Source organism: Fringilla coelebs (assembly GCF_963513975.1).
Source record: "Fringilla coelebs genome assembly, chromosome: 9".
In the NCBI taxonomy this organism is placed as follows: Eukaryota; Metazoa; Chordata; class Aves; order Passeriformes; family Fringillidae; genus Fringilla; species Fringilla coelebs.
Genome location: NC_140067.1, coordinates 13,302,848 through 13,319,397, shown reverse-complemented (window position 1 = coordinate 13,319,397; position 16,550 = coordinate 13,302,848). Strand labels below are relative to the sequence as shown.

The 16,550-nt window shown below is 41.1% G+C and overlaps 1 protein-coding gene across 16 annotated transcripts in view; it reads right to left on the bottom strand.

Annotated features, from left to right (window-relative positions):
• The window catches only part of ADGRL2 (adhesion G protein-coupled receptor L2), a 384,884-nt gene that overhangs the window by 142,076 nt on the left and 226,258 nt on the right, over nt 1-16,550 (bottom strand). The window contains exons 1-2 of one of the 16 annotated variants that reach the window (XM_084211674.1): nt 15,226-15,278; nt 13,769-14,436 (exon numbers count right to left, since the gene is read on the bottom strand). The exons of 12 other annotated variants lie outside the window; for them this stretch is intronic. The gene's annotated coding sequence lies outside the window, so the exon portion shown is untranslated. Of the gene's footprint in view, nt 1-13,224; nt 13,291-13,768; nt 14,682-15,225; nt 15,297-16,550 lie in introns of those variants that run through there. 3 more of the 16 variants (XM_084211676.1, XM_084211672.1, XM_084211675.1) reach the window with 3 other exon arrangements.

The following is a 16,550-nucleotide window of genomic DNA, read 5'->3' as shown; positions in this document are numbered from 1 at the left end:
GGACATCTTCCAGCAGACCTACTAAAACATTTTCATTTATTTGAGTCTGATTCAATTAACATTAGGACTTTGGGAACTTTTTTAAATCTGTAAAATTGTATTAAACAAAAAAAATTGTTTTAAATAATTGTTTCATATATTGAGTGATTCTCTGTGGCAAATATGCAAGAACTAAGATTTACTGACTACGGAATCTTGGCAATAAATCTCATGCTGGGGGGATATTAAGCTAAATATAATTTAAATAAATCAAAATTTTCAATTGGCTGGTAATTAGATAATAGCACAAAGATGCTGACTTCACTGTTGGTCCCTATATTCTTATATTTGTTTTTTTAAATTAAAATCTGTTCAAGCAGTACTTGCTTATCATGCCACTGACCTAAAAACCACTGTAATCAGAAATAATACCATTAGAAGTGAAGATGTAGGGAGGATAGATGAATTACTGTACAGGTGACAGAAGCATAAGGAAGAATTTTATTCACAGGTATACTTGAAAGGTTATATTGGGTTTATGTGCTCTGCTCGGCAGATTTTTCAGTCGTGAGCCAAGAACTGCTGATTACTTGCATCCCATTTGCCAAATACAAAAGCTTTATTAGTCATAACAGCATGGCTGTTCCAAACAGACAAAGAGATATAAATAATAATAAAAAAGACAGAAGAAAAAGACTTGCCCCTTCTTCAGGGTTAGTTGTCTGTGGGCAGTTAAGTATGACTTAGTGTGGCTTCATTTCTAATGCACGCTGTAAGTAAAATGACTACAGTGTGGATTTGTGCTTTGATTTGTTGTCTGGCAAACAGAAGAATACCGATTTTAAGAGGCCATTCATTATGGCATTTGTACAAAAAGAAAAATGGTTAATCTATCTCACAGTTATATATACACATTCTGAATATATTTCAGGAGAGCACATAAGGCTAACAATTTGGTAAGAATATTTCTGCATATATTTTCCTCTTTCAAATGTAGAAATTGTATTCTGAAACATTTGACAACTTCTAAAATGATAAATCCACGCAAAACAAATCCCCTGCAATCTATTGTAATACTTTCAAAATTAATTATAAATACTTGTAATATTAAAGTGCGGACACAATGCTTTACCTCTTGCTGAATTTCTATGCATTATTCAACCTTTTATTCTAAGTACTGGCTTCTTCTTAGCTTGGGTATAACAAGCCAAGCACTGCCCTCAACAATGCAGTCACAGTTCACGCTCTTAAATCGGCTGGAGCTCCACTTTCACTGGGGGTAACATTCATCCTTTTGTGTCTTCTTTTTACTTACAGACAAAAGATACCATCGCTTTCCACAGTTCAAAATGAATGCAATGTGAAGCCAACCTAAGAACCTACAGGAGTTTGTCTAAAATAGAAAATGCTATTCTTCTTCTGAACACAAAACTACAAAGTTCCAGAATTTTGCACTAGATACAACATGCATGGGCTACTGGTCACAGATGGAGACCTATGCTGCTACCATGATAACATAAATAATGAAGTTTTGAGTATTAATTTTAAAGCAGCTTTGAGGTCCCAGTTATTTTGCAGTAAACCACAAAAAAATTCCACATTTAAATCCATGGGCAACTTCTCCTAGCACATTTTCAGAAGTGGAATATATCATGTCAAAAGAAACATGTACATCTTTTCTCGGGTGATCAATAACAATTTAAAACAGATGGGTAGAGAATCTTTCTATAGAAAATCTTACACATAGAATTAATCCAAAGCATCCAGGAAATGTGTCTTACAAATGTAACCAACCCACTACCACTGCATGTCTACAATGTACTCGAAGTTTCTTATACAACAAGAACTGCCACCTATATAGATGGCAATTTTCTTAATTTGGAATTACCTTATTCTAATTTTGGCACAGGAAATCAGGTAAAGAAAGTAAACCAGGTATTTTGTTTATTTAAACACACATTATTTCAGTATTTACTGAATTATAGCTCAAGATACCATCCTAAAATATCATCACGCTCTGCCATGCAGACTGCTGTGCTACTCAATGCAGTTATTCATAAATGACTATATAACCTAATGCATTTTGTTCAATTAGTCCCCATAAGTGTTTTTTATTGACAAAACATAATTTAGATTTATTAAAAGTGACTGGAACATTGCTTCTGCCAAGTAAGGGAGTATTAATGTCTCACTTTTTTGTTTTTTTAAAAAACAGATGGAAAATTTTAAGAATTAAGGAACAGCTTGAATGTCACTTACATGAAAATTGTACAAGTATGACATTATTGTCACTTTTGTTGCTTGCAGTAATTTTAAAAATTATCTAAGTTACTTATCACCATAAAAACCTGGCACTAGTGAAAGAGAAAATGTGTTACGCTACAGCTAAAACAAAAAAATTACATGATTTTATTCAAGTAGGCTCTTCCAATGTAGCATGTAAATTACCATTGTTCTTCCTTCAAAATACAAGGCTGTTAAAAAATATATCTTAATCGCAGCTGCATTATCCTCACACCAGAACTGAAGTTACGTTCACGTCTGGATTTTCATATTGCACGGCAGCCTCCACTGAGTGGAACTTCTGAAACATCCCTACCTCACCAGGAAAGAAAAGGACAGACTGTGTAAAGAAAGATTATGTCCCTGCCTCTCCACAATTCCTCAACAAGATTAAATTAACAAACCTCTCTTTCTTCATAATGACTTACACATCAGTATTTCCCCCTGCAAAAAGGACGGTACAACTTTTCAACTCCTAGCACCTACCAAAATCTCCAGTAAAGACAGAATTTATATATTTTCTGTAAATCTTACCATTATAATCCTATTGGGGTGTAATTGCTGTGGCTAATATTCTTACCATTATGAAAATGCTCAGCATAAACGTGGCACTGAGTTGTTAAGATAATACATGATCATGCTGTGAGAGGTAATACCTATACAATAGCCCTTGCCAATACCATAAATCTCTTTATTAGACAACAACCTATTACAGGAGATCTACTTAACTGTTTCCCTACTTAGAGGGCCATTTGGTGTTACAATAACAAGCTGACTTTTCACATTAGAAAGGATTAGCCAGTATAAATAATAAATTGAGACAGAGTTACTACTCTTTTAGATATGGTAAATCTTCGCCGATGTTTAAAAAGAGAATCCAAACTAAACCCCTAAGATCACGTTAGGCTGAATGTATATTAATTTTAAAGTTCTCTTCATTTTAACTAACAAAAAAGAAAAAAATCAACTCTGACTAATTTGTGCCACAGATTTATTACAGGAGAGCGTATTACAGAAAGCTGTTTCTGTTTTATGGAATGTGCATACCTACTGCTTTATTTCCTAACAATATCATAGCAAATCATCTTTAAGTTTACTGAGATATTTAAAGTAAAATGATTACCACCATTTTTCCAGAGATAAGTACAGAATAAATCTAAGTACCATCTATTATGCTTCTTAGTCAGCAAGTGAAACTGTATTATATATTAATTATTTTTTTCTTTGAAGTCTTAACTTTTTGAAGGATCACACACTTTCATTATCCAGATAACTAAAATACAAATTATGAAGCCTGCAATACACCAGATTATTTTTTTCATTGTGCTAAATTAAGGAAAAAATCGCTACCTAAAGTACAAATTTCTGATTCTTCAAGCTAGTTTTTTAAGTTACAATATACAAATAAACTTAGGTTAAGACATTCCTTGCTCTTTGTTGTCAGCATTTATTTAAGCTTATGACAGAAATCCTTACAACTGTTTGCCTGCTTTACTACCTGACTGTATCAATTCCTCAATTTGGATGAAACTCATACACTTTATAATATTTTAAATAGAGAAAAAGCAAAATTAAGAGTGAGCCTTTCATCTGCAGTCACCTTGATTACGATCCATAACACTGCTTGGGTAAATAGGAAATACTTACCTGCTGCTTTTGGGCTACCACACTACCCTGCACGAGATGTGTCGAAGACCTGAAAGTACTCTGCTGTCTCTCTGATGCTGACATGACATTTTTAGAATCTGAGAAGACAGTTTATGCAACAAAAATCTGCTTCTTGTCATGCAGAATACCAAAACCGTCCTCTTGCACCTCGAGCGGCAAGAATTGTTTTCTTCATCTCTTTTTTAAACTTCTGATTAATAGGCACTTCTTTGAAATATGAAGTATTTTTTTAAGTTGGCTTGTGCTTATTGATGCTTTAAAATCTTTGCCCACTGCAATTTGCTATTACTGATGGACAGCCTTTTTAAAAGCTGTCTTGCAGAACCTTTCTGCTCTGCATAACAGAAAAGGTACAGTGAAATGAAATTGTACTTACTGGAAACAATTCAGCCCTGAATGCCTTGATTACTCTGATTATCTCATATACAAGCTCCCTCTGCAGGTAATAATAAGAATGAGCAAAAATATGTGAAAAATGTGGCCAACAGCCGGCATAGGAAACCAAATAATCTGTCATCATTCTAAAGAAACTCCCCCAGAAATCCTTCTGCAGTGTTATCCAGCATAAAGAGGTAACACAGGAAACATTCTCCGCTTTTTTTCCCAGCTCTGTGTCTCGTCTTGATCCCTCAGAAAAGTTAAACATTCAGCTTTAGTTTTTCCTATATCAAGTCACAAAAATTTCCTTTTCCAAAGTCATCTAAATGCTTTCAGTGCAGAAAAAAAAATAAAAGAGGAAAAAGAGAAGAAAAGAAAAAAAGAATGAAAATTTAAAAATGGCTCTGTTATTCCAGAGCTAAACAAAAATGAAAGACCACCCCTAACAGTAAAACAAGTTCATCCTATCTGATGCATTTGTCTAACTGGAAACCAACCAAGCAGCAGCATTCTTTCATTCTATTTACTGCTGGAAGGAAAAACCTAATGTCACTTTTGGATACAATTACACATGCACTCCACCAAAGTTTAAAATGCAATTGAACTGAATGGTTATCTTGAAAATTAAATTATATATATTAAAAAAAAATTCCTATCAATTTAAATCAAATCATGAAGTAACAATGTAGTTTTCATCCAACTGGAAGTAAACTGCTTTTCTCCCAAAAGACATTACTCTTACCTTAAAATGTCTCAGGTTTGTTTGTCATAATGGGATGAGCTTTCTAGATAAAAATCCCTTCAATGCAAATGGAACAAAGCTTCAGTGAATGATGCTATAAATATTAAGTACATCATAATTAAGCCTTCATCCTATCTAACCTTTAGCACACCCAAAAATCTGGGAAGCCATCAGGCACATTAATTTCTCTTCTCACACAGCAAGAACAAATGTATGCCTGTGGTTTTGCTTCTCTTGCAGAGTGTAATCTCACTTTCTGCAAGTAGTGCCCTAGACTGATGAAGAACATTCATAAAATGAATGCATACACATTGGGCATAAAGTCACATGTGCCCTGTGTCAACTTTAATTTTCACTGAGAAAATAAACTCCAAAATACAAACCTTCAAGCTTTCAATATCAGCTTTAAAAAAAAAAAAGAAAAGGAGATGAAAAATACTCCTATTTCAGTAGGACACAGCCATTTCAGTACTGGTATTTCAGTATGGCTACAGCCATTACATAGGATAAACATAAGACAAATTTTGGGTGTTCAGTTCAAGAGGATGAGACTGCTGCAAATAGAGCTCGTCTTTGCTGATGGAATATCTTTAACAGTTGGATAATCAACCAGTTACTATGAGATATTATTATTCACCTGCTCAAATGAGGAAATAATAAAGAAAGCAGGGGGGAAAAAAGCCAACAACTTTTTGGAGAGATGATGCTCTATTCAAGCACGGGTAAGATTACTGCCTGAAGGGCAAAAGGATTTCTTCTCAATTTCAGGTTATGTCAGCCTGCACCTCTCCTCTCTCTTCAAAACAACTCCCAGCCTACACCCGTGCTCCTGGCACAGAAGCTCACCCAGGAATACAGCACTGCTTAGGCACTTTCTCTCCTTTAAGCACTCTATACTGATTTACACAAGAATCACCCTCACCAAGTGACAGTCTACGTTTAAAAATACTTATTAAACTAAAGCAAATAAAAGCTGCGGGAGACACTGCCAACAAAATAGTCATGAATTGGTCTTCTGTAGAACACTCATTTTGTTCAAAATGAAGATTGAATCATTATTCATTCTGGGAAAGCAGGTTTTTCCAAATTGGTCACTTCATTGGTCACATTGAAAAGGTCTGAGAAATAGTGTAATAGTCTAATGAAAGGATGCCTGGATCAGAGGAAAAGAATTCTGCCTACCATCAACACAGGCATCGGGAATTTGCCAGAGAAATGCAGAGTCAACAGCAGAACTTGTTCTCAGAAATATTTTCTTAAAACATCACTTTATTTAAAAGCAACACTGCCTACTGAGAGGGAATTGTTTCCGAACACTGCTTACCCCGGCTTAGACTGCAATGCTGTAAAAAATTACAGAGAATACATAGAAAAGTGAATTAAAGTCTCCTTCTGGCATGTGAGCGCTCTCCACCACTGCAGCACTGATTTCACAGTAAGGCTCTCTATGCACACCCGAGCCCATCAACAGCAGAGCAAGTCTGATAGTCAGGAACAAGGTCGGTCATCCCCTCCCCAGCTGCCAGAAACAACTTTTAGCAGTAATCGGCGTTATTATTCTGTCATCTGGATTCAGAGCCGTAATCGGTGCGAGGTGTCGACTGATGGGAAAATACCAACAGAGGGCTCAAAGGAAAGCAGCAGCCCAACCTAAACGAGAGATTGGGGATTTTATCACATCCACAGGCAACTGGATAAACAGAAGTACTCTAATTTTTAAAGCATCATTCTCCAGTGATAAATTGTTTTGCTGCTACTTCACTGATACCATCTATTTTTCCAACAGTTGCCGACACAAATGCTCCAAGGAAGGAGCTGCACCTCTCTAGCAGTGGTGCACACCCAGTGCTTGGCTGCTCCCACACTGTCCCCCCACAGGAAGCAGCAAAAAAGGCCAAGAAATGGGAAAATTCCCTTCTTTACTATAAAATGTATAAACACTCCCACACCTATCTATGAATCAAGATGTCCCTTATTTAAGTATTAAACACAATTTGTATAGTATCAGAACTCGGGATCTTAAATAGCACTCTTCATTGACATTAGTTCATTCCAGTTTTGCAGCCCATTGCAATAAAGTAACACATCATTAACAAATAAACATAGTAAAAAAAAAAAAACCCCACAAAAAAACCACTCATCTGTGTTACATTTTAGAAAAACTGCTCCCCCTTTTCCCTATACTGCCTGTTTTGCAAAAGGAAGTATCTTTCTTGGGTGATAAACACATTGTAAAACAATTGGAAAGAAAAAAGATTTAGAGTTATTTAGTAAACCTAGTAAACCAAGGCACAAAACAGGCAGACCGAGATTCTACCATATTTGTATGAGGAAATGGCATAAAATAAATCTCTTAAAACAAAAAAAGCACTGCATTACGTTAAAAGGAAAATATTCCTAATACTGAATCTACGTAAGAAACACAAGTGGCCTCTTATTAACTCTAACTAGATTTTCTCCGAAGCTAGCTACTCTCACTACTGAAACACAGACATTGATACTTAAATCTTTTTGTGTAAATGTTAGTGTTTATAATGTGCTCCTAAGAGATTAAGATTAGAAAAAAAAATAACCACACAACCAAAACAGGCCCTATTTCTCTCAGCCCATGATCACTTGTCAAGCCATGATTAATGCTGTGCTCTGTAGAGGGAGACATTACATCTAGGCTACAACAGACCTAAATTTTACCCTAAGGCAGAAGTCTGATTTAAACATCTCTATTCAAAGTGACATTTGTCCTCTCTTTTCAACCAGTTTCCTCTGAAATTCCAGTAAACTGACTTTGTGACCTACAAATGGTCCATTGATTCTAACTTGTCGTGTTGCCTGTCCTTGTAGCAAAGTTAGTTTTGGTGACTGAATGAAGCAAGATGCTATGCATTCAAGAAAAATACAGGAGCAGAGTCCATTAGGTGCTCTATTAAATGCTCCGTTGGATAACAGCAACTAGAATTCATGGCTATAAGGATTCCAGCTTACACAGAAGAGCTAAAGATGAACACTGAGGTCAACATTAGAAATCAGAAAATATTTTTATATTGAGAAGTAACAATGGCCTTCATATTCTGAGGTGATGAGCAAAGATTTTTTTTTTTGTTACAGACAAGAACATGGGCATCGTCAGAGCCACCCTGAAAAGTAATTACATTTTATCTCTCGTCTTTCACTCTGAAATGTCTGCTAAGGTATTTACATTTGTCTGTTACGAGAACAACAAGTGAAAAAACTAGTTGTTATCACTTATCTCAAGTAAATACTATTTCTCCAGTGAATGGTATTATTCCATCTATTTTATAAAGTTATTGTTAGATCCTCCGATTTATCTGTAACTGCTATTGTAGGAATAAAAATAAGACATGCTTATACCTCATAAAGAAATAGACAAACAGCAGACCTGGACATGTAGAATAGTCAATATCTTTCTTACTGAACATGAAAAATAGCAACATTTGATAATATTAAGCAATTTAGACAGTGCTGGCAAGTTCCTACTAGCCAAGGTAATCTTATTTCTGGTGCTTTTCAGGGTAAATTGATTTTTTTCCCTCCTCTTACCTGCTCTGATAATTGAACGAACGTATACAAGTGTGATGGGATTTTTCTTAGCAGACAACACACAAAACATTCCCCAAACATGGAATATCTTACTCATAAAAAAGCATTTTTGTTGTAATTAAGAGAACTGTATTTAAGCTTGCTTTGCACCAGAGTAACAATCAACAGCATTTTGCTAGAGACTGCAGTCTACCTGCAGGTGTTGAGCATTGTGCTTGCTTCAGTCAGGCTGCAATGCTTTTTACTATCTGGCATTTCTAAATAATTTGGGTAAATGGCAAGCTAGAGTTGGTTGAATCATTAGAGTACCTCATGAAAATCTGAAAGAATGAATTCATGGCATATGCATATTACATATTCTTCTAAAACCCATAAAATGCTCCATTTACTGTAACAATCCATAACTTGGAGGTGCTACTATTCTGAATTTGAAGACTTTTTTTCCTTCCTCCCTTTGGAATCAATTTCTAGTTAACTATCAGTTTGCATCTAGAGAATGCTGTCAGATCGTGGCACTCACTAAGCGAGTGTATTTCTATAACTAAATTGCTGATATTAAGCGACACAATCTTCCCAGTCCATGCTGTAGAAACACATCTTGTATATTACAGGCTGAAAGAAACATGAACTCCTAGAAAATTACCTACTGAAGAGGGCTTTACGCCTGTCATCCTTCACCTTTTAAATGAAGAATGTTAAAAGGAATCACATTTGCTAAACAAAGACCCCAAGTATGTCCTATACTAGACATATATGTTACCAATATTCCAGAATCACCTGCTACTTTTATTTTAAAAATTGTTGGAAACAAAATGCAGCTATCTTTGAAAACTATTTAAATATTAAACATGATTGTTAACAGTATTGAGAGTGGCCTTAAAATAGGTCGTTGTTTTTCCATTTTTCTTGACATCCAATTACAACCATGATGGTTAAAATTTTTTACCTGTTTCAAACAGAGGGTGTTTCTAGAAATAATAGACAGCTTTTAAGTTTAAAAGCTGCACATAAATACTTAAGGAGTCAAATTTCTCTCAATTTCAAATCACTTTTGTACATCACAAACATCAATCCTAAAGAATGCTTTGGAAGAGTCTGTTTAATATGACATCTCCAAGTGACATGACTGACTACAAATTTCACCAGCCTGTGCTCTGAAGCGTCTTGGCTCATCACTGACTGCTTGTCTACCTGTGCGTGGATCTGAGTTCCACTACACACCACACGTAGTTTAACTTCACTTGCAGCTGACTAGGTAAAAATCCCTATTTGCTGCTTCCAGTTCCTGCATAATCAGTCATCCACAGATATTCCTTAATGGAAATGCAGAGGAATCACAGAGCATTTTTTGATAGAAAGTGTTACTGGTAGGTTATTTGTCATTAATGTTAGGCATGGCACAATCCCCAGCAGGAGCCATAGTACAAGGTAACAGTATTTTCTTATAGGTATGTCAACATTTTGGGTGGACAGAGGAGGAGCAAGGGCTTGGAAATACATAAACTTTCAGTCCAAATTCCAGTAAAAACTTATGATTGTGTTTCTGCGCTCTCTAGATGTCAAAAATGCTTTCTACTGTATGGCTATTACAATTTACATGAACTTATGACACACTATCTAGAAAGGTATTTCAAATAAAACTTTGATTAATATTTTGCCTAACTAGAGATTTCTATCTCCAAAATCTTTAAGTGAAAATTATGGACTTTTAAAAAAAGCTGTAATTCAAAACTGTAGGAAATTTTCTTCATCACAACTATTCTCATTTAAAAAAATATCTATTCATCAAAATGCCATGTCTACATATCACATTTCCAGAATAAAACCAACCATATTATTACATACTATTAACCATAAAGACTACAAACTCCTAAGACTGTACTACCTCGCTTACTTAAACTTTAATAAGGTGCTTCCTTACTAGAGACTGGGATTCCTGAGTAACCCCCTTTCCTGACTTTACACATTCAAAGTGGTAAGAGATAAATAAAACATTGAGAAAGCTTCTGAAGTGATCAAATAAGAACTAACTAAGCACACTTTGGTTTTTTTAAAGCTTTCCTCTTGCTCATTTTAAGAAGGGAAACACCCAGAAGCCTGGTGTTAATGTCTCTGCTGATTGTGAAAATTGCAGCAATAAAAACTCCAACTGCTTGTTTTAAATTAAGACTTGCAAGACTACATGTGAGATCTGTATCTTTACATTAGTTTTTATAACATTTGGAAGTTTGGTTGCCTGCTTTGATGTTGGTCTATTAATGAGCAGGGGAGCCAAAAGCCAGAAAAAAAAATGTTTACTGGAAATTCTCAAGTCAAAACCTGAAGTAATTGGTTTGCTCTACCCCACATGATTCAACATCCTGATTCCCCCAACTACCAGCTCCCTGAGCTATCTGAACGTCTATGCTTTTTTACTGTTGCCAACACATAGTAACCCACAGTGATTGAAAATGGCAGCTGAAGTGCTGCTGCAGCACATTAATTTTTCTCTAAGTGGTCCAATTTTGTCATCTGAATGTTGAAAATCTTCTTTTTACTACTTTTTTACCTTTAGACATTTGTCGAATTTGGGGTTGCCGTCGCATAAACCAAAGTGCAACATTTCCAAGACAATTTTTAGATTATCCCTAATAGCTGAAAGGATAATGTGCTTTCTTTATAGCCCTCTGCATTCAAAGCAGACTAGTTAACAGCAACTTAAGTGTGATAATGGCAATTACATCAATATGTTCCTTTTACACCACCAAAAGGTACTACTTCAGACAGCTGAAGACATTAGGTAAATAAACTGTTGGAAATTACCTGAAAGTAATTATCTAATTTTAGGACCACTAAATACATCTATTTACAAAATGCCCAAATAGCCGTGTCCATCTAAGAATAACAGAATACTTGATCAACTGCAGTGTTTTTCACCAAGACATACCATATATACTCAGTTCCTTCATTACATGAAAGGAAATTGAAGCCTGAAATTGAATATCCTACTCTAAAGGCACATCACTTTCAAGGCAGTAAAAGAAACAGACCCCAAATGGTGAATCAGAAAAAAAAAATATAAAACAAACAAACCCACCCAAACAACAGACCAAATGTTACATATCAGTGACTTAAACCAACTTTTTAAAAACACAAAATACCTGCTTTAGTATCTGTATCACTCAAGTAAAAGGTTTGGAAAGAAGCAATAGGCAAGGAAAATTTAGGAAGTTCTTATTTGCCAGAGATATAAACCAGAATACAGTTACCAAGAAACATCTGGTCCCTGGAAAAGGTCCCAACTTATTGATGGATAACTGGATTTTGCTTGGCTTTTGGGTTGCTGGATTATGAATATTGATTTGCAAAGGTAATAAAAGGGTAGGCCAGGCCACATCCCCTTTCAAACTCAAGAAAATACTAACAAAAGAATAAAAAACTATGAATATGTAGCCTCGTAAAACAACTCGCAATGCGATAAATGTTCTACACAGCCACCAAAACAGCACTCCTGCCATAGCTGGTTGAGAATTATTTATTATAGGGTAATACTAACCACAAATTAGGTTATCTTTGTAAACACAGTATCGCTGATTAAATGAGATTACAAGAATTTCTCATTTTCACTTTTTCTAGAATGAAAAGGAAATGGAAGCATATGGCTGGTGGTGATAAAAACTTCTTTTAAAACTCTCCATAAAAATATCTATTATTCCAGCCTACCCACCCATTAAGGAAGGAAGCATATTTGTTTCAAAGGCCTGGAACCGAGAAGTCTTTTATTACAAGATTTCATTTGTTTTCTGAAGTAATTAGAAGGTCTTCCCCATTCATCCCTCCACGCAGTAACATGTAGGCCATACCAGAGCAAGAGCGCGGGAGAAAGCACTTTCTAAATCCCCCTGCCAGAGAGGAGGAATCAGAAATCACGCCACAGTGCCTGTCATAAAAGGTCACTTTTTTTTTTGCTCGGAACAAACCATTAATCAATAGAGTGTAATTGTCCGAGCGCTTGCAAAGGCTCTGCAGCGGAGGGACCTTGTTTTTCACTCCCATAATTGCAAAACAGCAAAAGTTCAGAAACATAACCCAAATCCACCTCCCCATTTTACCCCTTTACAATTCCCACTGCCCTTTGGGCCTCTTCTTGGAAGCAAATGGAAGACAAGCTGAAGTTTTCTCAATTGAGCCGGAGCTAAGAAACCTTTGATATGCTAATACCCTCCTTCAAACGGTAAGAATTCACACTTGCATTAATTCAAACAATTTCTGCAGAATGATGCGAAATGGCACCTCTTTTCGTGGCAAGCAACAAAAGGAGGAAGCCGGGGCGTCTGAGGAAGCCAAACAGCAGAACATTTGTTCCGCAGGATTCCTTCCGTCGCGCACAGGGGCATTTCTGGGCAAAGAAAACACACCTGAGCACCAGCAGAGCTCTTTACTTTCTGACAAACCGCGCTCAAATCCCAGCAGGGCCGGCGCAGACTAACAACAAGATGTTATTTTTAGAGCCAGACACAGCAACCGTGCCTCATGACACACTGTTTTCTGTCTCCAGATGGCCCCAGATTTCTACATGTGAAAATAAATAGAAATAAAAAGAAAAAAAAAAAAAAAAGAAAAAAAGTTGTTCTCACCCCACAGCCGACAAAGGGTAATTTATTCCTCTTCCCACAGGCACCCCCCACCCCGCACGGGCTAGAAGCCGGGCGCTCGGCGGAGTTACACAAATACGCCCGCAACAGGTAATTATTTAGCGAGCGGGTGCAACTTTGCGCGCTGCGCGGGGCGCGCCGCGGAGCACCGGGCCTGCTGGGCGGGCGGACCCGGCCCGCAGCCCCCGCGCTCGGCGGGGCGGCCAGCGGCGGCGGGCGGGGCGGCCGCGGCTGCCGCAGGTCCCTCCGCAGGGCGCGGGGGGGCGGCGGCGGAGCGCGGCCGTTCCGCGCGGGCGGAGCGCGGCCGTGCGGAGCTGCGGCGCCGCCGCGCTGCCCGCGCCCGGAGCCGCGGGCTCACCGCGGGGCGCACCGCTCCGCCGGCGGCGGCCCCGCGGCAGCGGCGGCCGCGGCGGACCCTAAAGTAAGGGCATCCCTGCCGGCGGCTCGGCGGGGGAACGTCCAGGAGTCAGGGTGCAGGCGCCGCCAGGAACGCGCGGCGAGGCTGCAAGCGCGGGGCTCCGCTTACCTATGTCTGGGAGCCGAAGGCGGGCCGGGGTCCGTGTCCCCGGCGGGACCCGCGGTCCGGGTCAGCCCGCCGAGCGCGGGGCTGCGGGAGATCGCGGCGGAGTTAGTCCCGGGGCCCCGGCGGCGGCGCGGGAGCGGGCGGGCGGGCGGTGGGCTGGGGCGGGAGCCGGCGGCAGCCGGCGCTGCGGCTCGGAGGGCTGGGGCAGCGCAGAGCAGGGGCGGCTTCTTCTCCACGCAGCCGGCCGGGAGGCTCTTCTGGGTCTAAGTCAACATTTTCCTGCAGTTCCCCACACTCCGCTCCGCAGCAAAAGCTCGATGCAGCCAGGCTCCCGCACGCACGCACACAAGAAATAAATTCAGTAAAAAAAAAAAAAAAAAATTAAAAAAGCCGAAATGGAGAGGAGGACGGGCGCAGTGCAGTGTGTGTGCCCAGCCTCGGGAGTCCCTTCTGTGAAGCGATCAGGAGGCGATGCCAGCAGCTGGGGCAGCGGGGAACAACTCGAATGTTACAATGGACCCCCTCCTCCGTGTCTCTGTCGCTCTCACCGACCGGATTCACATCTCCCGGGATGACATTCTGGCCTCTGGCGGAGTGCGGGGCGGCCCCTCCTCAGATTTTCTCCTCTTCCTCCCTGTGCTGCTGCCCCGCCAACGACTGGAGATCGGGAGCTGAGCAAGTAACGCGCGCGGTAATGGGAAAAACGCAATACATACACACCAAAAAAAAAAAAAAAAAAAAATCCCAATGAATGTATGGCAGCCTCTCCGTGCTCGTGCACCGCTCCGTCTGCGGCTGGGGAGCGCCAAGTCCTGACACGGACTCTGCCGGCTCTGAACTGGAGTTACCTCCAGCCTCCTCCCCCTCCAATCTCCACCCCTTCTCCCTGCGCTCCCACCCCTGGGCTCAGCTAATCATATAAACATATTATCACGTAGAGCGGCATCGGCGAAGGACAAAAATCTCCCCCTTCCTGTCTTTTTCAGTCCCCCTCCCGCCCTTCATTCATTTGAGGCGGGGGATGGGGGGGCTGAAGGCTAAATAGCGGCCGCTCGGCACCGGAGGCCGCGCAAACCGGCTGCGCGCTGCCCGCACACCGCCGCGGATGCCGAGGGGCGCGCACCGCCGCGGAGCCGCTCGCCCGCCGCCGCGGAGCCGCTGGGCGCCCCTGCCCGGCGCCTCGGGCCCCGGCGCTGGCCGGGCCTGGGGCCTCGGGCCTGCCGCCACCCCCTCCCTCTGCCTCCCCGGCGGCTGCAGGCGCGCAGGCCGGCCGGCCGGAGGCGTCCCCGGCGCACCTTCGTGCCCGTACCCGACCGCGCAGCGATGCCGCGCACCCCGCCTGGTGCGAGGGCCGAGCGGAGCTGCCCGGCCGGCTGGGCTCGCCGCGCCGGGCCGGCTCTCCGCACCGCAGCGCCTGTTCCCCGCCTCCCCTTCCCCGGCATCACCCAAAAATCGTTCACCGGCTGGGCGAGCAGCGAGAGAGGGCAGGCAGGGCGGGAAGACGTGGGGTCCCGGCACCCCAGCGCCTTCACGGCTCCGCTGGTCCTTTCCTTCTTTCCTTCGCACTGACATGGCCCGGCTTCTGCCCGGCAGGGACGACGCGCCGAGGCACAGCGATGCGTTAGGGAAAACATGTCAGGGCAGGGTAAACAACACTTGGAAACGATTTAAAGGATACTCAGTTGACTCACTGGTGTGCTCGGATACAAAACGTAGTCTAGTAGCGTTGTTGCATTTTCCCAAAAAATCTGCTCTTAGAAACCAGGTCTGGTATTGTAGGGTTTGTGTTTCTCGTCTGTATGGATGCAAAACACTGCGAATCCGCTCTGACCTTTCAGGATGTGCAACATGGGCAATTCCCAGCTCTCAAGGTCACGGAGAAGCAGCTGGGCATTAGCGAGGGCCGGTGCCAGCGGGGGGCGAGGGCAGTGCGTGCGTCCCACGCTCCGCGCCCGCCCGGGGCTGCGGTGACCAGAGGGAGCGACAGCCGCGGTCAAAGCAGCTCAGACTTGACCTGATAACTGTCCCCTCCCTTTGTTTGGGGATTTTAGCCATCCCCTCCCTCGCTGCAGCGCCGAAATGAAATCCTCTCAACTGCCTCTACTCACGAAATCGCATGTACTAGGCCGGACCACTTGGGGCTTGATCAACTGTTTTAGGTCCAAAGCACATTGACAATCCAGAGTACAACACCTACAATGAGGATCGTTACCTTTGTTAATGGTAATGATTTATTTTTTTACTTAATCCTTTTGATGTCTCAGCATACATGTGCAATTAGTGTTTAGAAATTGTAGCACGTATTAAGAAAAACATGACATGGTAAAAGGAGACTGGATCTTGAAGATCTTGCAATATGGAGTACTGAGAACCACAGGGCTCTTCAAAACCTCATTAAACTTTCAACAATGCTAGCTACAATCTTGGGGGTGAATATCTAGAAGTCACTGAAACATGGACATGCCATATCCATGCTGACCTTCCTCAGTTCAGGGTGTCTGTCCAGGGGACTGGGAAGTGGAAGAATCTCAAGCTTTTAGGAGCAAAGGAGTTCTGCCATAGTGAGCAGTGCACCTTCCTGAGGCCAATTTCAACTGGGTTAAATCCCAAATGCCTCAAACAGAATGGAAGGATAGATCATCTGTCTATGTAACAGTTTTGTATCTACTATATATAGCTAAAAGTATGGGATAGCAAAAGGGCAGAGTCTCTATTAAGTTCTTGGTGTATTCCTAATATAGCCAATTTCCTTTTCTTGCTATCCTTATAAACACCTGTATAAAGC